A 25,677-nucleotide genomic window follows, 5' to 3' on the forward strand; every position below is an offset into this window, starting at 1 on the left:
TTACAAAGGAAACCTCTCTAACCCCCGAAGTAACTGCACCCCCAAATACCCCATTTTGCCCATCTCAGGGATGCTCTCATGCTTTGTCCCCCCTCCAGCGCCCCTTTCACTCCCTCCCTCTTTGTGCTTCCCTGGACTTACTCTCGCTCCTCTCCCGCAGGGATTCCTCATGTCAGCCCTCCCGCGGGATTGCTCTGCCCCGGGAGGACCCCCTTGAGATCACCCTTTAGGGCTCCTTTGTCCCCTGGACGTTCCGGCACCCCGGCGCTGCCCCGGCACATGTTCCCGAGTGCGCGGTGTCCAGCGCCCACCTGTCCCCAGTGCCCGGTACCCGGTGAGCGATGCACGGTGCACTTGTCCCCAGTGTCCGAAGCCCGGACGGCGGTCCCCAGTCCCAGGTCCCCGGCGCGCAGTGCCCGGTCCCTGGCGCGCCGCGCAGAGCGCTCGGTGCCCCATCCCCGGTGCGCGGCTGTCGGCGCGCCGTGCCGGACCCGCGGAGGCCGGGGCCGGGCGCTGCTCACCTGCGGGGCGCTCGGCGCTGGCGCCGTACTCGGCCGTGTCGCGGCGGCGGGCGCAGGTGCCCTGTCCCTGCACCAGGGCTTGCAGGGGCAGCTCGGCGCCCGGGTCGGGGTAGCAGCGTAAGCCGGCGGCGCAGCGCGGCGTGTAGACACCGCACGCCTCGGCCTCCAGGCGGGCGCACACCGGGCAGCAGCCGCAGCCCGGCTCCCGCACCAGCTCGGGGCAGGGCGGGCGGGCGGCCGGGGGGCAGGCGGCCAGCCGGCAGGTGGACGCGCCGCTCGGCCCCCCGGCGGGGCGGCGCGGGGCGGAGAGGAGAGGAGCGGAGAGGAGCGGAACCAGGCGGCGTGGCACAGCACGGCCCGGCGAGGCACAGCACGGTACGGCACAGCACAGCACGGCTCGGCTCGGCGCGGTATCGGGCTGAGCGGAGCTGAGCGGGGCCGGGCGCGCCGCGCCGCCGCTGGGTCCTAGAGCCGCCCCCGCGCCCGCCCCCGTTCCCCTGCGGGGGTCGGGGCTGTCCCTCCGGTGGGGAGCGGCGATCAGCCCCAGAGTGGGCTGGGGCCAGCCGCACCCAGGATTGGGGATGACCCAGAGAGGAACTGGGGAGTCTCGACCCCAGTACGCGACACGGGTCGAGGCCCTGCTGTAGTGGGAGACACGATCTCCCTCTGGGGATGGGGGTCTGCCCCGCTGAATACGGCGGGGCTAAACTGGAAGGGAGTCAAGACCCGCCTCACAGAGACACCTTGTACAGGGAGGATGGAGATCCCACTCCACCGGAGTGTGCCTCACAGCAACACCCAGTGCTCGGAGAGGGGGAACTGGGTGATCTCCACACCCCAAAAACGAGGGGAGCTGGGGGTTAAACAAGGGCCCACTCTCACCCTGCTGCCACAAAAGTGCCAGGCCTGACACAAGCAGCTTCATTGCAGTCCAGGTGCCACCATGGGCATGGGGGCCAACACCTGGACTCTGGGACAGTCCCAACACTCAGTTGCTCACCAAATGTTGGTCCTGGGAGCCACCATGCCTCCATAGGAACAGGACCCTGCAGTTGGGAGAGACCTCTTGAAGACCCAGGGCTCCATGCCCATAGGGATGCCCCATGTCTTCAGCCTGGCTGCCCACAGGGTATTTTACCTCCTGATCCAATTGCAGCTGACTCAGCACCTCCCGTGTGGCACTGCCTCACGAGGCTGAACAAAATTGGGGTACAACCAGAAGCACACAGACAGAGGTCTCTGAGCTTTGGGGATTTGGTATGAAATGCCCATTTTAAACCCTATCACACTCCTGCTCCGGCTGCTCAACTGCCACAGGCTGCACAGAGGATTTTAACTACAAGGGGTATTACATAGAGGTGACTTTTTCTGTAACAAAAAAATAGTAACAGCAAAGTCAAGGGAATGCAACTGAGCTAAAGAAGCTGGAAAAATTAGTTAATATCTTTGTGGGGTGTATGGTTAGAGTCAGGCACTGAGGCAGTCTGTGTTCCCTCAGCCACAGGAAAAATGACAGCTTTGGAGCATTTAAAATTTGCTGGTGTAATTTTCTGTTGTTCTGGTTTTATTTTTTTTTCAAATTAAGAAAAATGCAGAATGCTGCTGTTGACAACTCGCACGACACAACTTTTGGCACAGGATTACTCACGGCTCTGGAGTTATACAACAACATGTTTGTTTGTTTGTGAGATTGACGACTGCAGGGTTGGTTGATGGACTGCAGCGTTCAGCGTGCTCTGTGAAATCTGTGATACATCCTGGGACTGAGTATGCAGTCCCATTCCAGTCCCTGGGTCTTCCCAAACAATAACTCAGATTTCACAAGAGTTTAATCAAGCATGGTCAGTTTCTCTGTCTGCCCATCATGCTGCAGATACCTTGCCATAGTGGAGGCACCCTAACTTGCTTTAGTTTTTAAAACACACCATTGCTTGTTTGCACCTTGCTTAAGCTGGACACTTATGTTAACCAGCCCCATTTCACTTTGGAAAGTATCCACTTGGTTTTGGGGTCCCTGTGGCAGCAGCACTCATTGCTCCGAGTGCAGGAGACTGAAATTCCAAGCCAACTAACATGTTCCCCTGAAATTACAAACAAATAATGGAGAGATTTTTATTCTACTTCATGTTACAAAATATCTTTTTATATTACAGAACCCAAATTTTAGCCTGGGCAACTTGAGAAAGTCTCTTCCAGAAGACAAAAAGAAAAATAAATACAGTAAAAAAACCCAGCACAGGATTTGCAATTGTTACTCCCACAAATCTCGAAGTGGGAAAATGGGATGCACAGCCCTGCATACCAACAGCCCCTCAAAAGCCTCCCTTTTAAACAGATTTCCCAGCAGATGTTCAATAGAAAATGGAGCAAATTATTTTCACTGCACACTTACAACTTCTCTGGGATAGCGGGAAGGAGGCTCTCGGTACCTTTTTTATGATCTGCTGTTGACTTCACTAATGACTCACATTTGGTTCCAATGAGATATTTTCATATGACTAATGAATCTATATTTGGAGGCGTAAGAGGGTTTGGCTAATTATCTGTTGCAGTCAGTTAAATATTCCAAGTATTCAAAGTAGGTTTTCTTCCAGTGGTAAATGTTATGCCCTCACAGTCTGTCTTCTGGTGCTTTAAAAGAGCCCAGAACTTTGACTCTCACCAAGCTGACATCTGGGTTTCTGCATGTGTAAGCACAAGGGATGGCCTGAACTTAATTATACAGCAAACCAATCCTGTGTTTTTTAGGTGGCCAATAGGTCATTGCCCAAGGGACGATTTAAACCCGATTTTTCAACACGCACTTGATGCTTGCAGCGGCCCATTTTGCTGGGGGCATTTACTGGGGTGCCATTAATAACTCCTGGCAGGGGCAAATTCCTTCTAAGCGCCGTTGTGTAGGCTGCCTGTGCACAAATCATTTTTCCACAGGGAGGGCTCGAAATCTGATGAGAGAAGGGAAGGTAGAGAGGAGGGGGAGGGAAGGGGCTCCGCTGGCTCAGCTGCCTGAATTGCAGAAGGACATTAAACATAATGATCCTGTAGGGAAAGAAACCGTACTTAGCTCAGATGTGGGAACGAGCCAGGATTTCCTGTTCATATGCCTCTTTAGTAGGTGCTCGGGCTGTTCTTCTTTTATCACCGTCATTTTCTTTGTCTGCCACTAAAGCAATAACACCGGTGCAGATACAATGGATCAGATGTTCCCCCTGCCCCTGCTGCTGCAGCCCTGGGCTGGGAGACCTCTCTGTGCTGCTCTGCAACTCCAGCAGAACAATAAAGAAGATTTTACAGCTGTTATGGGGATGGGGGAGGCGGGGAGGCAGAGGGAAACAGCTTGAGTGCCCGTGGCCAGCTATAATTTCTCCAGTGGGTCTTTGCTGACAGTTTTAGGATTAACAAGTGAGCTCTGTTCCCAAGCATTTACCCCTCTGGATAAGCTGGCCTGTTTGTTCTCAAGGGTTTATTTTACCCTACAAAATATGGCATTGCCAAACAGATGTAGGCTTGTTCCTAGAAAGGCAAGTTATAGCTGAAGCTGCATCTCACACAGGCTTTAGCCCTTGGAATTGTTTGGAAATGCTACAGTATTCTCTGACCCTTTTCAGGGCAGTTTTTTCCCACAGACGTGCTGGTTGATTCTTTTATAGCTCTGTCCTTTGTCAGGGATGAATTAGGAAAAATAAACTCACAAACAAAAAGTGGAGGCCCAGCACGGAGATCCTCTTGCTACCAATGATTAAGAAGTATTTTACAGCTCTGAGTGTGTGGGGGGAGAAAACAAAGTGCCCTTCTGCCTTTTTCTTTCCCTCTTTTTTTCTTCATGGGTAATGGGGCACGGGGGAGGGGGGAAAGAAAGGAAAAAAAAAAAAGTCGAGAAGATTAAAACAGTGTTGTAATTATTTTTAAAGTCCTCCTTTTCAGTAGACTGACACAAAGTGCTTTATGGTGGGTGCTAGAGAAAGTCTCCCGAGTCCCAGAGGAGCAGGTGATGACAAAGGGGAGGCTGTGAGGAGGAAGGCTGGGATTGATGTATTTGCACCTCCACTTTCTGTTTGTGAGTTTATTTTTCCTAGTTTATTCTTGACAAGGGACAGAGCTATAAAAGAATGTTGCCTTCTCCCTGGAGATTCAGTGAAGCTCGGCCATGAGTAAAAGGTATTATTGGGAGGTAGGAATTGCCTCTGGCTCACAGTGAAGCACATCAGAGTACGATGACAGGGAGTCTTCCCTCCTTCATCCCCCATTCCTTCCCAGGGGGTGCCAGGGGAGCATGAGCAAGGCCAGAGTTAGTAGCAGGGGCAGAAGAAGCTCTGCCCTGTCCTCTGCCCCTGGAGAGGGGGCCTTTACTCCCCCTCAAAAGGAACACTAAGCCTGAAAATCCAGGCTGTTGGATCCAGCCATGGAATTTGCTCTCTGTCCCTCCTTCCACACTCCCCAGGACTGTAGGTCCCAGTGCTCCAGCCCCATGCTGCCTTGACCTGCCTTCAGGCACCCCACTTCAGTAGCTTTGCTCATTGAATTGGGGTGGTGCAAGTGAGCTCAGCAGAGCCCTGCAGGGAGGAGGGAGGCACTGGCAAGACCCTCTTGTTCCGTCCTGCCCAGAGCTGCTGCCCAAGGCAATCACACAGTAAACAGCAAGCTTTCGAGGAAATAAACGAATGGCCCAGAACTGAGTTCCCAGCATCACATCTTTTCCCCAAAACTCATCAGCGTGTTTCACACTTCCATCAGCACGTTTCACACTTCCATCAGCACTTGTTCTCTGGAGCCTGGTTGGCTCCCGTGCAAGGGTTTCAGGTACCCCACAAGCTCCTGCAGCTCTGATCCACACCCATAGCTCTGCTGCTCCGCAGGTCACACTCAGAGGTAGGTCTGGGCCTGCCTGATGCCCCAGGCAGCCCCCTCCATCCTCACATTGTTTTCCCCAGGTGCATCAGCAGAGCCAGGGTTCAGATGTCAGCAGAAGGGTCAATTATAGGCCACTTTATTTACATTCACCCTATCTGAAATGTTTTTAGAGCAGCCCTTGCATTATCTTTGAGCCTGATCCAGTAATTATGAATGCTTAGGAATGGTCCAGGCTAGTTTGTTTAGGTTTCTCCAGCACTGATTAGAGATTAGCAGAGCTGAAACCACCCATTAGCTGGAAGGCATAAAGCAATGGTGATTCTCATGCTAAGGGGCCAGGTGCTCATTACTTACCCATCTCCCAGGCACTACTGCTCTCCTGCAGGGGTGCAGAGCAGAGAGGCAGGGTGTCACAAGTTTGTCTGGTCTGCAGTTGTCATACAGAGCAGAGGCCATCCCAGTAATCACTCCTCACTCATCCCTAAGCTTCCATTAAAGATACCTTCATTAGTTGCAGGTGTTTAAAACACTTTGAAACCAAGCAGCAGACCAGGAGGAGGTAAGGAAAAAAAGGTTCAATATTGACCTAGGTAGATCAGGCACAGTGACTTGGCTTCTAGGGATGATCAGACAAAAGCAGAGAGGATTTTTATGGAGACTGTCCTTGGTTTCTGCAGGTACTAGGGCTAGTTGCTCTTGGAAGAGGACCTGGCAAGGAGACGTAGCTGAGGGAGAGGAAGGAAGAGCCAAGGTAGCAGTGCATCTTTGCAGAGATATTCCTACTTTAAACAAATCTGTTTGAAGTAGGCCTTGGGTGGCTAAAGGGCCTAGTACTGTACACAGCTTCTTTATTGCAGTGTCCCAGTGGCAGTTCTCAGGACATCAGTAGAAGTGACTTGTTTACAAAGACCCTAAATTTTCAGTGGTTTTACAGGCATCACAAAATTCCAGCTGTAACTTAGAGGGAATGGGGACTAGTACTGTTTATATTTGGTAACTAACAGCCCTTACCAAGGACCTGTTCTTTTGGCCTCAGAGACCTTCCCTCTCCAGACCACTCAACCATAATTTCCCTTCAGTAGTAGGAATGCTCCTGAAATCTCACATGCCTGGGCGTAAGAGCAACCACAATCCATACACCTACCGAGTCTTCCAATGATCCATGGTTTCCATGGGGATTTAGATCCCAAGATAAAAGTTAGATTAAAAATCCATTTGTTTCAGTGAGTCCAGATGATAAAGGGTCCAGCTTCTTGGAGAGGGCTGGGACAGCCTCCCAGCCCTTGGAATAGCAAATGGACAGTATCCCCCTGATAGATATGAGAACCCAAAGATCCTTTTGACATTTGCATTGACAGGCTTCCTGTCAGTGCCTGGTACCCCTTGAGCAGGGCAGCAGGATGAAAGCATTTCAAAGCACACATAGATGCTTAAGAATTTTGTTAGCAGCATCAGCCAACATTTCCACTTGCTTTGTATTTGCTGTTGGAAAAGTAATAACAGCTTTGGAGAACCTACTCAGGAGAGAAAACAGCTCTTTTCTAAGCACCATGCTGGGATACTGCTTTGAGTAACAACATTGCATGCAGGAATGGAGTGGAAAGGGGCTGCAGCCCCAGGGAGAGAGGGATTGCTTACATGAGTCCACAGAAAGTGCTTGGATGGAACAGGATGAAGTAAAGGAAAGTGTAGTGTGACTACATATTAAGAAAGGACTCCAGCTGCTGGTCTCTAGCTGCCTATGTCAAAGCCTCCTCAGGGAGGTAACTTTATTTGTCTCATGGGACAAATAAAACAAGTACTGGAAGAAACACAGGGAACAGTCGTGTTTTGGCTGGGGCAAGACAGGCCATTCAGATCTTGACTCAGAGCACAGCGCTCTCCTAGGGCAAGAGAAGTGTTTGAAGGTACACTGACATTTATGTCTAGCACAGGAAACCCCAGCACTAAAAGTCCCCTGGCTGTTGAAGAAAGGAGCTACTCCAGGACTAGGGAACACACCGGACTGCAGTGCCTTTAACCCCCTACTAACCTCTTAAACAAGAATTTCTCCAGTCCCATTTCCCTGGCCCTGGGTCTACACCTCTCTTGACTCATTTCTGGATATGGGGCCAAGGCAGAGGAAGATGGAGCCAAGAGCTGAAGGGACAGAGCATCTTGCAGGAAGAGGTCATAATCCTACAGCTCTCCAAGACCTAGATAAACTTTATCCCACCTTTGACCCTGTTCAGTAGCAGAAACACTTGTAGAGGACCTTGGGGCAACACTAACTCTACCCTTCTGCCTCCAAGACAGAACCCCCTGTCCTCTTCAGCAGCAGCACAGGAGAAAGACTGAGGAGCTAGCCCTGTAGAAAAGTGTCCAGGGGCCAGCAGAAAAGCACAGGGCCTCAACTCACCCTATTTAATCATGTGCTTTAAAGCACACTACCTGTCAAGACAGGTGTGGGAGGGGATGATCTGGATGATCTCATCTGAGGGTAGCACAATGAGCCCTCCTGCACTGGTGCAGCCCTGCTGAGACAGCCAGGCAGCCTGAGACACTCCTACAGCAGTGAGTCTTTCCATTTCTTCAGTATGTTTATATGTACCAGCCTATGAACACAAGCACTGACATGCAGCCCACAAGCAAGACCCCTTTGCAACATTCTCTCCAAGCATCACTGCTGGTTTCTGGCTTGCTTCTCTGGACCCTCGCTGTGACAGAGGAGGAGCTGCACTAACAAACTCTTCACTTTCCTGCTGATGTGGACGCCCTGCCAAAGAAAAGGCATAACTAAAGTAAGAAGGTTGGGCCACCACTGCCCAAGGCTGTATATTCCTTCCATCCCAAGAAAAAGTCCCCTAGTAACTCCACAAACCAATACCTCCAGGAATCCTCCACCTAAAACAAACAGAGGCTGTGCAGAGCACACTGTTCAGCTACAGACTTACAGAGCTCCCCTTCAGAGCTGCAAAAGGTTGCTCAGCATCTGTTCTGATCCAGTTTTGAGTGTCTCCAGCCACTCTGGGCTAAATCACTTTCCCTATGAAATTCTTTTCTTTTTATTGAGACAGAACTTCCCTCACACCAGTTTGCCCCTATTGTTTCTTGTCCATTTGTGGTGTCTCTCTGAGGAAGAGACCTGCTCCATCCTCTCTGAACCCTCCCTTTGGAGAGTCAAACACAGCAATTGGCTCTTACCCTCTCTTCTCCACATTGAACAAACACAGCCCACAGCCTCTCTTCATCACTTGCCATCACATGCTAGTAATTAACCAGACCTTTTATTAAAGATTCTTGTATCTCATTCAGCAGTAGAGCATTATTTTAGGTTTATAGCTCTGTGTCTATTTCCAAGAATATTTTACTGGCCTGATGTACAAAGATGCTTAAACCTTAAAATGAAGTAATCTCTGCTGCAGACCAAAGCTTGCCAATTAACCCTTCACACAAAATCATTACAGCTAAAATCTCAACACATGAGCACCAGTGTAGCTCAATGGAAGGGCAGGGGGCTTTTAGGAAGATAGCAGGAGGGATCCAGATCATGGGTTTGCCTGGACATCAGAGCTCCATGAGCCAAGCTCTATCATGTTGCTTTGAAAGCAAGCAGACATTAAAGCTGAGGATGCTCCCACTCAAATAAACTAAATTTGGATTTTAAACACAGTCCCACTCTGCAAAGCAGCTCTATAAAAATGTCATTGTGGGACATCCTGTTTATTGTCTCTCACAGATTCCAGATGAAACCCACCCACCAGAGAGAGCTGTTTTCTAATGAGCTTTCTGCAAGCACAGGTTCTCCTCCCTCACCCACAAACTCTAAAACAGAGGGTCCAAATCCACCTGCCCCCAAACCCTATGCAATACCCTGGCTTTTGGGATATCCACCCAACCAGGACCTAATCCATTTTCTGCATCCATGGGGGATCCATCCTTCTACAGCATCCAGCTCTCCCTCCTGTCCCAGTGGGCACTGCTGGTGTGGCTGCAGGGAGGAACAGGGAGCAGTCAGGAGCAAACACACCCTTGTCTAAGGCAATAAACCAGTTACTCACTCTTTTACCCAACAGAGCAGCTGTGAGCTGGATTAAAGCCTACTTACCTTCATTACTGGGATTTTCCAGAAGAACCTAAGAGAACAAGGAGCCTGTGCACTACAAGCATTCAAAGAGAAATGAATATATGATTTCCTTCAGCATATTTAACTCTCGCAGCAGGTACAGCCCAGTGCTGACCTTTTACAGGAAGCAAATACACAGCAACTGGTGTTGGTTTCCCGCAGTGTCTTTTGAGAGTTGAACCACATTTTAATTCCCTTTGATGATGCACACACACTAACTTGTGCTGAGAACAAAGAGAGAGCATCCCAAAATAAAGGACAGGAATATCTGCTTCTCTTCAAACTTGCTTTGTTTATTTTTTAATTTGCTGATTAAATCTTAAATCTTATCCTCAGCCAGGTGTAAGGGTGAACAGTGCACATTCCCAGAAAGGAGAGGACTTGATTAGAAAGATTCTGTCCTGCAGCACATTGGACTGTGAAGCTGCCAGCTGGAACAGTAACAGGTAACAATGTGAATGTCTGGATGTACTATAGCTGTAAAGGAGCAGGAGGAGCCATTTGAGTAATGTTTGTGCACACATTGGACAGAACTGCTCCTTGCTTTTAGCAGGCTGGGGAACAACAGCTTCTCTGGGGAATCAGCTTCCAAGATCCCAGGGCCTGTGATCCAAAACGGACCCAAAAAGAGGAAGATGTCTTCCAAAACTGCAGGAAATAAACACAGGAAACAAAAAAAAAACATTAAACAAATACTTCCTGTATCTAGTCAGACTGAAAAATAGCTAAAAGTTTTGAGCAGAAGATCATGCCAGTACCAATCCGGACACCAGTGTAGAAACAAATAAAATGTGGTGTTACTGGCCAGGAGAAATGGAAAGACACAGGCAGGTGAAGAGGGGAAAAAAGGGGTTGGATGCTGTGATTCTGTGTGCTGAGAGCCTAGAACAATCCCAAAAGATCTTCCCTGAGCAGGGAGCATTGCTGGGGGGGAGATTGCAGGGACGGGATCGCTGTCTTAGCTCGCTTGCCCTCTGCCGGATACCAGGAGCTCCTGGGTAGAGTCAGCTCATTACAGTCCAGTGCTGCCTTTCTGAAGAGCTGCATGCCCTGGGAATGCAATGGGAGTGGGCAGGAAAAAGCTGAAGAGAGGGCTAGAAATTGCAATGAATACAGAAAATTTTGGAGGGTGAGCTGAGAAAAAAAAAAAAAAAAGAAATATCACAGAAGGATAACTCTTGCCACTTGGGTTTCTTTGAATTGCCCATTGTCTCAATGAAACAAGATTTTTCTAACTCAGGTTCTCAAGATTTATGCATCTGTCTCCCTGAAGGACATTACCACTGCTGTCTAGTGCTGCATCAGTATGCCTAGAAGAGGTTGTCAGGAGGATACTGCATCCTTTTGTCCAAGCAAGACTACCCTGCCCCATGGAGAGGAGATGGGGGCACAGCTGGTGTTATAAAAATACGTCCAGCTTTCAAACACCTCCAGCAACTGAGCCAATACAGAAACAACCCCAGCCCAATGACTTTTGTGAGCCAGCCTGACCCAGCAGAGCATAAACACAAAAGATCTCCTAGGAAATAGCTTTTGTATCCCTTAATTTCATGGGACAGGTCAGGGCAGGTAGCTGCATGGAAGCCAGCCAGGATTGCTGTATACCCACACCACCAGCAGCCTGCACAAGAGCTCCCACAAGGTTTAAGTCATGGTATGTGGGAAAATGGAACCTCTCTACACAAACTATTTACATCAAAAAAAAAAATCAACACCGGTGATAAGCACATGGAGAGGCTTGGGAGCAAGCTCAGCATAATCCACATGTCACTGAGATATTGCCTGCATCCTCCCAGGCAGGTGGAGTCTTTCTTAGGACACCTTGAAGATCCCCCACTTCTGAGAATTCACTGGAAAACCTGCTCTGGTGTGGCAGAGATGGGACTCAACCACGTGGCTTCCTGTACTCAACACTGTCACTTGTAAAATTACCACGTTGCCCTCTATACCCACTTTTCTCCCACAAAAGCAAGTAGATGCTTCCACTCCAGCATGACAGTGACCTCTCACATGAAGACAAGGGGTGTCACTTCATCAGTGTTGACATTGTGCCAATAAACACAGTCATTACTCAAAGAAGGGCAGAAGCACAGTGAACAGTGTGAAGTGTTTGGTAAACCAGTTCACCACATTGGTCTGAACTGGGAAGAACTGTGAGAGATCAGCCTGCCAAACCCTCTGCTGGAGTCCTTCCAAATTACCCAAGCCAGCCAGGAGAGCAGTGGCTGGGAAACTGATGGGATGGGGTGTTTGCAGGCAGCTGGACCTCCCTGTGTCTATACTAACTTGGGGGCGGGGGAGTTGTGCTCTGTGACTCACCCACACACCTGGCAGCATGGCAGTGCCCTCCACTCTGCCCAGCAGCTGGGCTGGAGGAAGTTGTGTGTGTGATCCCAAGGAGACCCACTCTGGAGCTGGGCCTGGGTGCTGCGGTGCTCTGGCTGGGCACCAGGCAGTCTGGCTGTAGCTCCATGGCTGCAGCACACAGACCTGTTCCATCACTGCTTCAGTCCATGTCCTGTTCCTGCCCATGTGTCTAACCCATGGGATCACAGGGGACATGACTCTTCTACCTGAGCTTGTCCCCAGAATGGGACTCTTCTGCTAGGCACATTACTCATGCACCCACGCATGTCCTCTATAAGGTCTGGAGCTCAGCAGCCAAGATCCAAGCTCACATGCTCTGGATTATCAGAGGCACTGCTTCAAGACACCCAGAACGCTTTGGCAGGTCCCTTGAACATGAGCAGGTCAGAGTTTTGGGTGTCTGCTTTCAAACCCACTCTGGAACTGGCAGCATGGATGCCACAGTGAACTTGTGGCTGCCACAGCCAAGTGTGAGCCCAGGAAGACTCACAGGGCTGTAATTCTCACTAGGACAGTAAAGCCACCATCCCCTGGAATGACAGTGAACTGCCCCAAGAAGAGAACAGTTGTGCTGGTGTAACTGCACTGGGGATTCCAGTAAGCTTAGCTAAAGTCACTCACATGTCACATCATGTCCCACCCTTGACCCACATAGCTCTGTGGGTACAAGTCTGTACCAGTGCTCTGGCCAGAAAAATTAGACATAACAAATATATTTTTAAAGAAAGGAGGAGGAACATTTTTCAGGCCTAGGGGGTAGAGGGTGTTGGCCTGAACTGCAGGAGAAAGTTCAAGGTCAAATCCTCCTGCATGCAAACCAGCTCCTCCAGCAATGCTTTGCAGCACTTCCAAGTATCAACCCCTATTCTAACATCATCTATACAAGCACCTCTCTGCTTTAGGCACACTCTTATTTCTGAAAAATGTCAGGCTGTAAATCAGTTCTGCTCCTAGGTGGTAAAGTCCTCCAGGTAAGGCCAGTGTCCAGATAATACCTGAAAACCATGTGACAGCCAGGTGATGCTGCCTGGTGATGCTGCCAGGTTATGCAGATGCATCAGTCTGTACTTCTCATTCAGGATCTAAATGGAAGGTTTGGCCCATAGTTCTTGTTCTCACCTCTCTTCCAGCAATGGGACAGACAGGTGGACAAGCAGCTCATAACTTAAAAACCCTTGACCACTCTCAAGGGACACCTGTCCAAAACTCCTTTCCCAACACAGTTTGCCCAAAGCCTTAATATAGGTAGTAAATGTCCCAGCCAAACAAAGGGCTACTTTGTGGAGTGACCTTCAGTCACATGAGCTAAAACCGGACTGAAGTCCTGTCTTGGGCCTCACTGCCAACAGATGAAGTCTTATGAGCTGGTTTTCTTGATTTGTTTTGGGTTTTTTAAAGTATTTCACTCTTCTCATTGGTAGGGGCAAGTGGTTGACTGTAGGGAAGGAAGTGATGAAGGCCACCCCACTTACAACTTTTGTTGATCTCACTCATCTCTCCCAGCCTCTGCCACAGCAGAAACTGCACAGGTTAGATTTGCAAAACAAAGCTATCTCTTCAAATATGCTGACAACTCAGCAATTTAGTGAGCAGTATTTCCTGCAATGAAACCTCCTCTTGTAGGTATGATTCCTCCCCTGAAGATATGTCCTTGTGTACTGCAGATTAATCTCTGTCCTATGGTCATGGTATTCCTTCATTTTTATTGTAGCAAATTATTTCCAGGAAAAATATTGTATAAGGAAATTAACTGTGCTACAGATGCTAAAAAATGCATCTTGTATGGCTTAAAGCAATCAGCATGATCATTTTTCTACTCTACCCATTTTCAGTTCCTTGCCACCCTTAAAAATTATTGAAGAAGTTGTATAATAGAGGCGTGGCAATTTTGCCTCGAGGTCTTTACCTGTTCTTCAATTCAGTTAAATCCTCCACAGAATATTTTTTCAGTACCTATGACTTCAAAGCGCTCTTGTTAAGTGCATCCTTTATAGTGTTCCTCACCATAGGTGTCCCATGGACTTCACAAAGATTTTGGGGGGGCACTTGGCAGCCCTTCCACAAGGTTTAGCAGAGCCACACAGCTGGAGGGGCAGCTCTGGCCATCTCACAGGAAAAAAACATCAGCAGAGCAGTGTGCCAAAAACTCATGCTTCAGTTCCAAGCAAGAAAATCCAATAACAGAAACCATGCCACAAACATCTGTGCTCTTGCCTTGGCCAGGTGAAATGGGCTTCTAATTGGCCTCTCCCTGAAAATGATCCAGGGCAGCAGTCCTGAGGATTGTGCAGTACAGATGAGCAGTGGTTTTGTTCCTCAAAGTGCTCCCATCCAGGCAGTCCTGCTCCTATGTGTTCACCAGTTGGGCTTACAGTGGGCCACCTTCAGGCCTCCTAGATCAGCCAGGGTCACCCTATCTCCACTGAGGTCTGTCAGCCCAGGTCTGTCTTTGGAGGAGGTCTGATGGGCTGAGCCATTTGTCCTCCAGGCTGCCCACAGAGACCCACCTGGGGCTGTCTGGAACACAGGGAACAGATCCTTCCTGTGATGGCTCACCTTGTCCTGCAGACACAGATCTCCTTTTGCTGGGGCCTGGTGATTAGAGAACTGTTCCCAGTGCCAGCTTCTCCTTTGTTTCCTGGCTGTATGCTGGGACACGCTGGCTTCATGTTCAGATTTTTCAAATATTTTGCATTGTGGTTTTCCATGCAGTGCTCAAGATATTTTGCAAAAGGCACCTTATAAATTGACTCAATAAATACACATAAAACACCATGTTTAATCCTTCCTTTCACATTCTTCTCTTCATTATTAAAATGTCCCAAACCTACTGACTCCTTCCCCACTCTGTGTTTAGGCCAGCCCAGTCCAACTTAAAATACTTTTGGCCTCCACAGGAAGACTGGAAAATGACTATTTTGTTTCAAGAAAGCTTGTTTTGGACTAAAATCAGACCTTGTTAATGGTCAAAGCAAAGAATGGCTGTACGGACTCTCACATCAGGTGCACAAAATAATCACAGCATTGGTGGTGTTTTCATGCCAAGGGACATGCCAGTGCCATACAGCAATGCCTCCACTCAGCAACCCTTCCTCATTAGGGCACTCTGAATGGGAAATCATATGTACAAAAGAAAAAAATTCTGAAGGATGGAGAGGCGAGCAGTATGGATACAGCCTTGGGGACAGTCAGGGCCTGCCACACCTCTGGAAGCATCAAAAAGGTATCTGACTGCAGTGCATGAGTCCTAAAAAGTGGGTTCAGCCACTCCAAAAAGCAGGTGAGATGGGCATTGGTTTAGAATTGACTTTTGAGGAAGATCTATCAAACCTGCTTTTGTTTCCTCATTTGTGTGATGTTTGCACTTTATCCAGCACCAGGGATGTTCAGCCATCCAACTCTCTGCTTTCAGCAGTCTCCAGGTCCCATTTTCTCCTTGCAGCCCAGCTGTGCTCAGCACCAAGAGCCCCTGGTTCAAGCACCAAGAACCAAAGTTCTCCATGCATTAAAAAAATGAATGGGCCGCGGAAACAAGAAGTGGTGAAGGTGGCACTTTATCCTGCATTGACCTGTGCTCTGCACCTCAGAGGTTTTCTTCAGCAGCTGAGAGATGGAGAGCTAAGTATCAGAAGAGCATTTTGTATATCATGGGTAGTACCTGAGCATTCAGGATTTGTCACCAGGGGACAGAACCTCATCTGAAAATACATGAACTAAGCTTTGCTCTCTGCAGAACAGCCACAGGGCACAGTGGGAGACTCACACCATCTATAGGGGCAGGAGGGCACCCTCACCTGACAGGGCACAAGTCCCAGGGGATGATATCCATGCTCTTTAACAAAACTGCAAATAAGGTCTCATCAGGTCACAGGTCTCTCGGAACAGCTGAGAGACCACATTAGCCCAGATTTTGTCCTGGAGCCCTAACCCTGTGGTTTAACTTTCTTAAGAGATTTCTCTAAGGATCACAATGTTCTGGACAAAAGACCTTTGGGACCTCTTGGGTAAATGTGGGCATTTTTTGTATTCCTTACCAGCCTCTGGCTGCATTAATACCTTAGCTATTTCATCACAGGCCTCTCATGCCTGTTAATATGTCTTTTGGACTCATTTCAGCCCACAAGCCTTCCAGTTCCACAGTTCTGCTGTACAGCCTTGCCCTTTTTCAGAAGAAGCTGAGCGCTGTGGTCTGGAGGTTAAGGCCCTGGAGACTTGTGCATGGGACAGCTGGCTTCCATGCCTGGCTTGCTACAGCCTTTTACCCTTTGCATCCCTCTGAGCCCAGTGGAGGAATTTTGGTGTTGGAAGGAGAGGGAATTACCTGTGCATGAGCACATCCATCTGCATCCAACGTTCTCGCTTCTTCACGGATAACCCCAAAACATCATGGTAGCAGTGAGGCCAGGAAGAACGCTGGCTCAGCCAGCCATATCCTAGACTTGTACAGCTTTAGTGTACAAGACCTGAATAAAAGAGAGATCAGGCTGTTTTGTTTGATAAATGAAGGGACAGACTCATCTTTTGACATAACTCCATTTAAAAATGGCCACAGGCCCAAATGGAGCTTTGTATTCAGCATCTAAAAGGGAAAGTTCTTTTCACAGTATTTTTTTTTACTTTTCTTTGCAGAAATATCTTGGTCCAGGGGTTAGGAAGAGCCTGTGTGTAGAGCCAGAGACAGCAAACCCAGACCCATGCACTTAATGAATACCAAGCCTTGAGGAGTGGGCATGATGATGATCTTCCATGCCTTCTGTGGGAGGAAGATGCACAGAGCAGCAAAGAACCTGCTCCCTGTCCAGTACAGTCCCTGCTCCATGAGATCCTGGTGGCTTCCCTGCCCATCTCCCAAGACAGATGGAGGTGATGCATTGGAGGTTTTGTTCCTCTTCAAGGCTTTTAACAGTATTTTAGTGAACAATTAGCAAAGCTGTTCAGGAAAAAAGTTGTTAAAATGTTGCGTTTTGCTGCTAAAAATTGTCATTATCCTTGACTTCTTTTTAATATGTTTCTCAGGTTTAAGATGAAGAAATAAAACCTACAAGGTTTTCAGCAAAGGCCTATAAATTTGATTTAAAAGAAAACAACCTCAGAGTTGAGTTATTTGGTCAGTTTCCCATGGAAAATCTATGGGAAAAGTCCTCAGAGAGAGATGTACCCTGTTGAAATGCTTAGTTTCACAAAAAGGACTGGTTTTCATAATAGGAAAACAATTTATGTAAGAAAATAAGAAACATATCTGATGAGAGAGTTCATATGAGTTTGGCTCAATAGGAGCCACTGGATCTGGTATTCTTGTATTCTTACCCTGTCACACTCTTTCTGAAACTGTCAGTAAAGGATCTTGAATCCTATAACCAGGTAACTAAACAAGATTGATATGTCTTTGCTCTTTCCATTAGAGGCATGGATTCGTTGTTGTTCTTGAAGGCCTTCATTTGCAGTATTCAACAATTTAACAATTTCCCCATGCCTTCTGCTCATTAATTACATCAATGAAAGGAATGTATTTGATTTGATGCAGATTATATCCATCTACGTCGAAAAAGCAACATGAGTGACACTTTCTAACATGAACAATGTATTCAGCAATAAGAGAAATGTCACATCCCTTTCCAGGATGACAATAAACTGATAGATCTTGGAGTTTTTAAAGCAGAGATAAGGTAAATTAATTCAGATTGTTCCTCCCAGTGCCAAGTCTGAAGCTGATGCCTTGCCAAATCTACTATAGAAGTGCAAATTGGTGAGGAAAAGCAATGAAAGATATGAACTTGTCACTTGTTTTCCTGTTGCTCCAGACAGTATTTCAAACCACCTACTCCAAAACAGCTGCCTCTGTGGCACACACATCCTACCCATAGAGAAATCCTTGAAGGAAGTTTCCAACATGGTTTACCCAAGCACTCCTTTTTTCCCCAGCTTCCACCAAGGGAACAAGTACAGGTCTCTCCTGAGAGTGAGCTGCAGGTGATAACTTCAAGGACCTTACCTATGGGTAGTAGCACAAGGAGGGAGGAACTGGAAAGGATGTGGAGGCACCTGGAGGCCCAGTGAAACCTCTCACAAGACCAGAGAGGCAGATAAACTGACTTACTGCTATCCAAAAGGTACAGCACTCCTGCCCTCACTTTTCAGGAAAGGACCAGAGGTAGCACTAGGCAGACAATGTCTGGTTCAAAAGAACAATCTGACCACGCTTTTACCTATCAGCAAGCTCACAGGATACCCTCTATCTGCTTGCCTTTCTTCCCATAAATGTTGTTGTGCAGGTCCAATCACAGTAAACAGTTTCACAGTGGTGGCTCTGGAAACTTAATCCATTTTTGCCTAGAGGAGAAGTCATCCAGTTGAGCCAGCTGAAGTTTCAGTGCAGCCAGGAACAAAGAAAGAGGAACCTGTCTTTTACCAGTGCTTCTGCAGACACATTTGTTGGGCTGAGTTTTGAATGTGGGTCTGAAGTACATGGGAAAGAAAATTACTGAGGACAAAAGACAGGGAGGAGAGATTCCTTATGAGATCTGCTCTTACAGTCCTGAAAAATTCCAGCTCTGGAACTGTTCAGAAGACTGGATGACCAGTGTCCCCTTCATCTTACCTGAGGCACTGCCCAGCCAGCTGTGGTGGACCACTTGAGAAGACCAAGACAATCAGTCCATTAAAAAGAAATGGTCATCTACATTTTGGTGAGGGACTCTGATTCAGCACCAGGCTCCTGAACAATGCAGCTTGCTGCCCAGGTATTACTCTCCCTTTGCCTAACCCATAAGCACAGAAACCAGCCAGAAGAGACTAGAACAATCACTCAGTCTGAACTCTTACACAAAACAGACCACAGAGCCCGCCCCAGTAATTCCTGCATGAATACACTGCAGTCCTCTGGAGCCACTGGGAATACAGGGATGGAAACAATAGCTTAGAAAGAACAAATCAAACTTATAAAACAAAACAAAAAGGGGGGGGTTGGGAGCAATAAAAGTCACAATGAGTCAAGGAGGTAATTATATGTGATAGCAGGGTTCCTTTGGCTGGGGACCAGCAAGAGACACTGTCTGCATCCAACCCCTGGGATGAGCATGACAGAGCAGTTTGAGCTGCAGAGAATTAAGTCTCCAGACAGGAGAAAGGCAGCCATCCGAGACTGGGCCAGGCCTAACTCAGACACGCACAAGTCATTAAGCTAATGTCTCTTAGCTAATTGCACACACAGAGACATATCCTGCAAGGAAAACAGCCTGAGAAACAGCCTCACGGAATGGGCATTAAACAAACGCATTAAGCAGGGGAACAGTAATCCTTCCTTGGTGCCAGCAGGGTGTGAGGCATTTCTCATCCACAGGACCACAGCCATTCAGTCATGCTCAGCCCACAGGAATCCCACAGAAGCAAGAAACTGCAAGAAGCTACAAGCCCCCCATCACTGCTTTGTGTACAAAGGCTCAGGGCAAAGAGGAAGAGATGTGGCTGACGATACGTGTGTGCTGTTAAACACACCTCCCTGGAAGGGACTGTGAGCCCCAAGTTTAGATTCAGTAATGAAATCATCAAACGTGAGCAGCAGAAAGAGCCCAGGACTTGTGGATATTTGCAGCTCTGCCTGTTTGCTCAGTGATTCAACACAGCATTACTGGGCTTCTTAGAAAAGGGCCATGAGTCATCCACACCATTGGTTCCTTCCCTCTCCAGAAAACCCCCAAACTAAGAGAGTGAACATGGGAGAACAACAGTTTTCTGAATGGAACCAGCTGGCCTCCCAGATTCCCCCATCTTTTCTCATGCCAGTTATCTGTGAGCCTCAGTATCCTCCAAGCGGAAAAGGAGGATGCATAGCCTGATGTCCTCAAATGTCAGTGCTTGAGAGTTAAGAGCTGATGGTTTTTAAAGTCAAAACCAGAAGAGACATCAAAAGGACATTCTGCTTTCCCTCCTTCAAACACTGACAGCTCTCCCCAAGCCACTTCTGACAAATGCTTGCCTAATCTCCCACTTGGAACTTCCAAATGAGACATTGCTATCACCTCACTTCATCACTGTGTTGCCATCCTTATTGCAGGGAAATTGTTCCTATCACAGAATTTCAGAATTTTATTGCTGGAAAGGACCTCTGGAAGGCTCTGCTCCACCCCCAACTCAAAGCAAGGCCAGATCTACTTGGCCAGAAGATGTCCAACCAAGACTTAACTCGCTGCTGGCGTTTCAGTCATCACTTCTTGGCAGGTCTGCAGTGAATACAGAGAACCAATGAGGCCATTTCACCTTACAGCAAAATATCTTGTGTATTTAAAAACAAATGTTTTCAAAAAGGCTTTCCTTTTTCAGATCCTTTAGCCTTTCCTCATAGGTTGGGTGTTTGAGACTGATGATCTTTTATCCTACTTCCCACAAATAATTGCCAGTCTCCAGCCACACAGATCCTGGAGCTGCCAACCTCATGAAGACTGCTGTGACTGTAGATGAGAAGAGTCAGATGCCTCCATGGTCTCCTCTATGGAGAGGAGAAACAGAAGAAAGGCTGGCAAAGCAGAAACAGCTCATCAGATGCTCTGAACACCAGTCATCCCTTGGATCCCTTTGCCTCACATCTCTGACAACCTCAAGCATGAAGATGTGTGAAAACTCCACGTGCTCAGTTCAGCTGTTGTACTTCTTGCTGTGCCAATGTTCCATGTGTTCCAGCTCTTCCCCAGAGCAAATATCATAAAAGAGTGGAAAACCTAACTCATGAGACCATAACTGTTACTGTTATCTAACTGGACCATGCTAAAAAACCCTCCAGCCAGAGGAGAGTCCTTTTGTGCCATGAACAGGCCGAACACAGGCCAACTGCTGACTAGCAAACTGGGAGGAGAAATACTCCTGGCAAGATGTGTTCCTCGGGACCCAGACAAACTAGGACCAGGTTTCCCTTGGCTGTAAGCCCACTCTTGGGTATCCCCTGCTCTGCAAATTCCTTTGTGGCATAACCCTCATCCTCTTCCCAGTCCTGTCTTGGGAGGTGTGCTTCACCATCCCTCCTTGCCTGCTCCTATCCCCCAGAGCACTTGTTACTTTCCCAACCACGAGAAAAACCCTCACTCTCCTTCTCTTCAACCTGCCCTAGTCCTGTGTACTCCCCACATCCTCCCCCTCCCCAAACATGTGCATTTTAGGACCAAGAAATTCCTTTGAAACAGGAGGTGCTTGAGGACAACAGGACTTTGAAAAGAAAGGGCCTTACCATGTTAACTAGAGGTGCCTTCCAGCCAACAGCCCAGCCTCTGAACACAAGCAATTTTGACCTCACATAGTGAAATTTCCTAGAACTTTAAACCTTTGTTGTTGTTGTTGTTGTGTCATTGTCATCCTCTCTCTGGCTCTCTCTTGCTTTTCAATTTTCCACTTGGCAACCGCGTTGAAATGATGCAAGGGAGCAGCCGCTGCTCAACTGCAAATTATTAATTAGCTGCCAAGGAGTCTGTGCATGACTGCACGCAGGGCAAGGGGGGCTCTGTCCTACATTACAAAATCAACTGACTGGCTTGGCACTGCTTTTCTGCCCAGAGATATAATTTAGTGGTGAGTCTCCATTTGTTCCAGAGCTGATTCCTAAAAGAGAAGGCACTTGCACAGTCTGCTGAGGGGGAGAGGGGGAGGATAAAACCAAAACAACACTCCACCCTTGGTGACCAAGAACTGATCCTTTAGCTGTTGAAACTCTTTCAGAAGAGCCTCAGTTGCTGTTAGAACAAACACTAATTGTTCTCAGCTAGGGGCTGGCTATATATAGCCTAACAGGCCATTCTGCTGTGAAATATCAATCTGATAAAGCTGGGAACGACTTCAGGTGCTCAGAGCTACTCAGGTCTCTAAGTTTTCCTAAGACTTATTGCCACCCCAGTAGGAGCAGACACCCCTGTGCTGAGACAGCATGTCTGGCCACATGTGCCCTCCTGAACTGCTGCAACACAACTGAGAGTAGGTTTGCACAAGCCGTGGCTGAAGGCACTGAGGTTTTCGGTGCTGTACATACACTTTGCCCTAGACACGTCTCTGCTCACAGAACCTCATAGTTTAAATACTGAAGACCAACAAACATCCCAGGGGGGATCTGTTCCAATGGGTAATTGCCCTTATTGTTAAAAATTAACAACAAAACAATAATCGTAGACAGCTGGGCCTTTCGTGACTTTTATAGCAACATTCCCACAGCTCCAAGAGACATTGTTTGGGATTCACAAATAAATTTTCACCCCAAATCAGGATAAATCTTTAGTTGACCGTTTCAAATACCTTCCCAAGAGGGAACGGTCACTTCCCATGTCACTCACCATGGAATATCTTCCTGGCATGCACATCTCTGACAGCAGGGCTTGGGGGCTTCAGTGCTTGTAGGAGCCAATCTCCAGACAATTCTTGTACCCCAGAGCTGCTGCATCCCTCATTTTCTTTGTGTTTAAACTCACACCATTTCCTGGCCTTGACACCGACAGAGACTTGTGAGCCTTTGGTCACCCCATTCTTCCAAAAGATCATCTGGTGGCAGATGGCCCAAGGCAAAGGGAGGCTCAAGGGGAAGCGTAAGCATACAAAAAGCTGCAGCTAGTTCATCTTCTAGGAGGTAGGCAGGGGTGACCAGGAGATGGGCTTCAACTGAGCAGAGAAACAACTCCAGCTCCTGCAAGCCAAGCTGGTACCTAGGAGAAGACTGATGGGAAGGGTGGAGGGAGGTTGGTCAGCTGCGATGATCTGCATCCTACAAAGCCAAAAAAGCACCCTTGGCTTGGAGTGCTCCAAGCACCAAACCTGAAGTGGTCTTGAGACTGTTATTTGAAGGCAGACCTCAGCTGCACCCTGTTTGTCTCAGGCTTGGGTGTCTCCATCTTCTACCACTCATAACAATTTGTATTTCTGTATGCCAGGAAGTGCTAACCAAGACTGAGGGTGCGGGCTTGCAAAGCCTCCTGCAGCTCCCTGAGATGCTGTGGCTGATGTCTGACACCCCACAGCCTGACATGAAACCACAGCAGGGTGATGCAAACCATCACATAGACCCTGTCGGCATCAGCAGGAACAGCCAGTGCTCAATTCCTGCCCTGAGAATCAGAAACTTGGTAGTCCAGACCAAGAAACATCCCTGGGGAATCTGCTCCACTGATTAATCAACATCACACTTAAAAATTAATAACAAAATAATAATAGTAGGCAGCTGTACTTTTCCTGCCTTTTATAGTAACGTTCCCACAGCACAATGAGGGACATTGTTTTGAGTTCACAAACAGCTTCTGGGACATTTACACACCTTTATCTCTTTTTCCATGGCTTACCTCTTACCTGCTGGACCAACCTGCAATAAATCTGTTTAGCAGAAAAGTACACGGGTTTGCATGGCATGGTTTTGATAGCAGGGGTGGCTTCTGTGATAAGCTTCCAGAAGCTTCCCCTGTGTCCAACAGAGCCAATGTCAGCCAGCTCTGAGATGGATCCACCGCTGGCCAAGGCTGAGCCCATCCACAATGGTGGCAGCACCTCTGGGATAACTGATTGAGGAAGGAAACAAAAAGAAGTTACTGCACAGCAGCATTTGCTGCCAGAGAGAGGAATGAGAACATGTGAGAGGAACAGGCACCCAGGTCAGTGAAGAAGGAGGGGCAGGAGGTGCTCCAGGTCATGGAGCTGAGATTCCCCTGCAGCCCTTGGGGAAGACCATGGTGAGACAGTGGTGCCCCTGAGGCCATGGAGGAGGGAGAGAAAATCAGTTATGCTGGGGAAAGAAGTGAGGGATGGGAGGAAGGTGTTTTAAGAGTTTGGTTTTTATTTTCTCCTTACCCCACAATGGTTTGACTGGCAATAAATTAAATTTATTTCCTCAAGTCAAGCAGCTTTGGTGGGCACCTGGCAGCCAGCCAGAGTTGGACCACCACACAGACACATGCAGCAAGCTTGGTCCTAGCTTGGGTGAAGATTAGCATTCCTTCACATCCAGGGATATGGAAAGAGTTGCTCAAACCAGGCTCATAGCAACCTTTTAGACGTCGCACTCAGAGTTATGTAAAATATTTTTCCTGCTTTGGTAGCTGGCAAACTTTGTTTTATAAGACAAATGGAATTTATTAATGCAAAATATTTATCAAGTCTTTTTACTTTTTTCCCCAAGGGAGTAGAGAGGTTGACCAGGAGTCTTTCATCTTTGTTGGCTTCTGAATGTTAAAAATGCAGTTGATTTAGAGCAAAACCACAAGTCAGAGTCTGTCTCATTTCTATGCAACCCCTTTTTCTGCAAGTGATGGCAAGTTTTCCTTTTGACAAAGGTACCACCTTCCTGCTGCGATGGCAGGGAGTGCTCCTGAAATGTCTTCTCAAATGCTTGGGTGACCTCCATGCTCCAGATGAACAGAGGTAACAGGGAGCATGCAGGATCCTCTGCGCTCAGCTTGCCCCAGTGGGCAGAACAAGAAGATATTCCATGCCTTAAGGGCCTCACAACATGGAGAAGAGTCCATGTTAGGTGAGAACACACCAAAGAAAGAAGGGATGCGGTGGGAAAGGGCAGGAAAGTACATTGACCAAACAAGGTAGCCTGATTACCATGTACAATCACTCTCTACCCTTTGAGAGCAAAAAAGTAACAACCAGCCCCTCTACCACCATTTCTTATGCCTTGGAATCTCCAACTAAGCAATGTGAAATGATTTATCAGTGATTAAGGTTTATGTTGTAAAACCTTCCTCACCTGCTAAGCACTGGTGCAGTAATAATGGTCCAAACCAAAGTAATGGCCGGGCTGCTGATGGGCTCAGATAACAAGCCTGGTTTTAGAGCTGTGAATCTTCCATATCTGTTTGATTGCTTACCATCTTCTATCTTTTCCTTGGACTGTTTTGTTCTTTGTTTTGACAGGTACCAGCATAGTCTTCACCTGAGGTTCCCAAGGAGCGCCACAGCATACACAGCAATTCTGTCAGAGGTGGACCTACTTTGGAACAAGCAAGTCTCCTGCTTCCTACAGGAACTTGCATTTCTTTGTTTCATATTCCTCATGCAAAAAGGAAAATACATCTTCAGCTGACTAAGGTTAAAAATTAATTGTTTAATGCCTAGATTATTTATTTGTTCCTCTTCTTTCCATGCATTGGGTTGCATTCCCCCTTTCCTTGGGTCTAGTTTTCATTTAAGGATTTTTTTAATGTTCCCTTTACAGATTTGCCTTTTAATCTGAAATCTAATCCATCATAGTAATAGTAGGGACAGTTTCAAATGCATAGTAAGGACAGTTTTAAAAGCAGCCACTTGAATGGAAACAGACATGACTGATAGAGCCCAAGATCCTATCTTCAAGCAATCAGCTTGGCCTCACAGCTGGGATATCAGAGACAATCCTTCCTTGCATCAGAACTTCTTCCTTCAAAGGTGAGGCCCCAGTAGTGGGTGGCAACTTGAAAGAAGAATATTCATTGAAAAAGGCAGGTGTCCTCTTGGCCCATCACTTAGCATCAAGTATATTTACTTGAAGGAATCAGGTTCCCTCTCCACATTTGCAGAGAGCTGAAGCTGTTCCAGAATTGCCTGAAGGGCAGAGCAAAGCTGTGACTTGCAGGACATTTGTCTCAGGGTGGGGAAGGACTGCAAAATAAAACGCTCCTCTTACAAAAGGAGGTTTAATCAAAGAAATGGAGAAGGGTCACAGAGCAAATTCCTGAAACTAAACTCATGAGTTATAAATAAATGTTTCTCAGTGTGAACAGAGGTCCCTTGAATAACACCCACCGCTCATTCCAGGCTGCAGTGTGATGCACTCAGGCCCTCTGGCCCCACAGCTCAATTCCTCTGCAGCACCTTCCCTGCATCCCACACTGA

At 47.7% G+C, this 25,677-nt stretch overlaps 1 long non-coding RNA gene across 2 annotated transcripts; it reads left to right on the forward strand.

Annotated features, from left to right (window-relative positions):
* The first annotated feature begins 785 nt into the window (after positions 1–785).
* Positions 786–24,878, forward strand: LOC121338180. 2 transcript variants are annotated; one of them, XR_005952993.1, is made up of 3 exons: positions 786–896; positions 9,814–9,923; positions 24,721–24,878. It is a non-coding gene; the product is annotated as an uncharacterized LOC121338180 (long non-coding RNA). The 2 variants fall into 2 exon arrangements; XR_005952994.1 differs by lacking the exon at positions 24,721–24,878 and adding an exon at positions 10,718–11,552.
* The last annotated feature ends 799 nt before the right edge of the window (positions 24,879–25,677 follow it).

Source organism: Onychostruthus taczanowskii, unplaced genomic scaffold, assembly GCF_017590055.1.
Source record: "Onychostruthus taczanowskii isolate IOZ18803 unplaced genomic scaffold, ASM1759005v1 scaffold10, whole genome shotgun sequence".
NCBI classification, from domain to species: Eukaryota; Metazoa; Chordata; class Aves; order Passeriformes; family Passeridae; genus Onychostruthus; species Onychostruthus taczanowskii.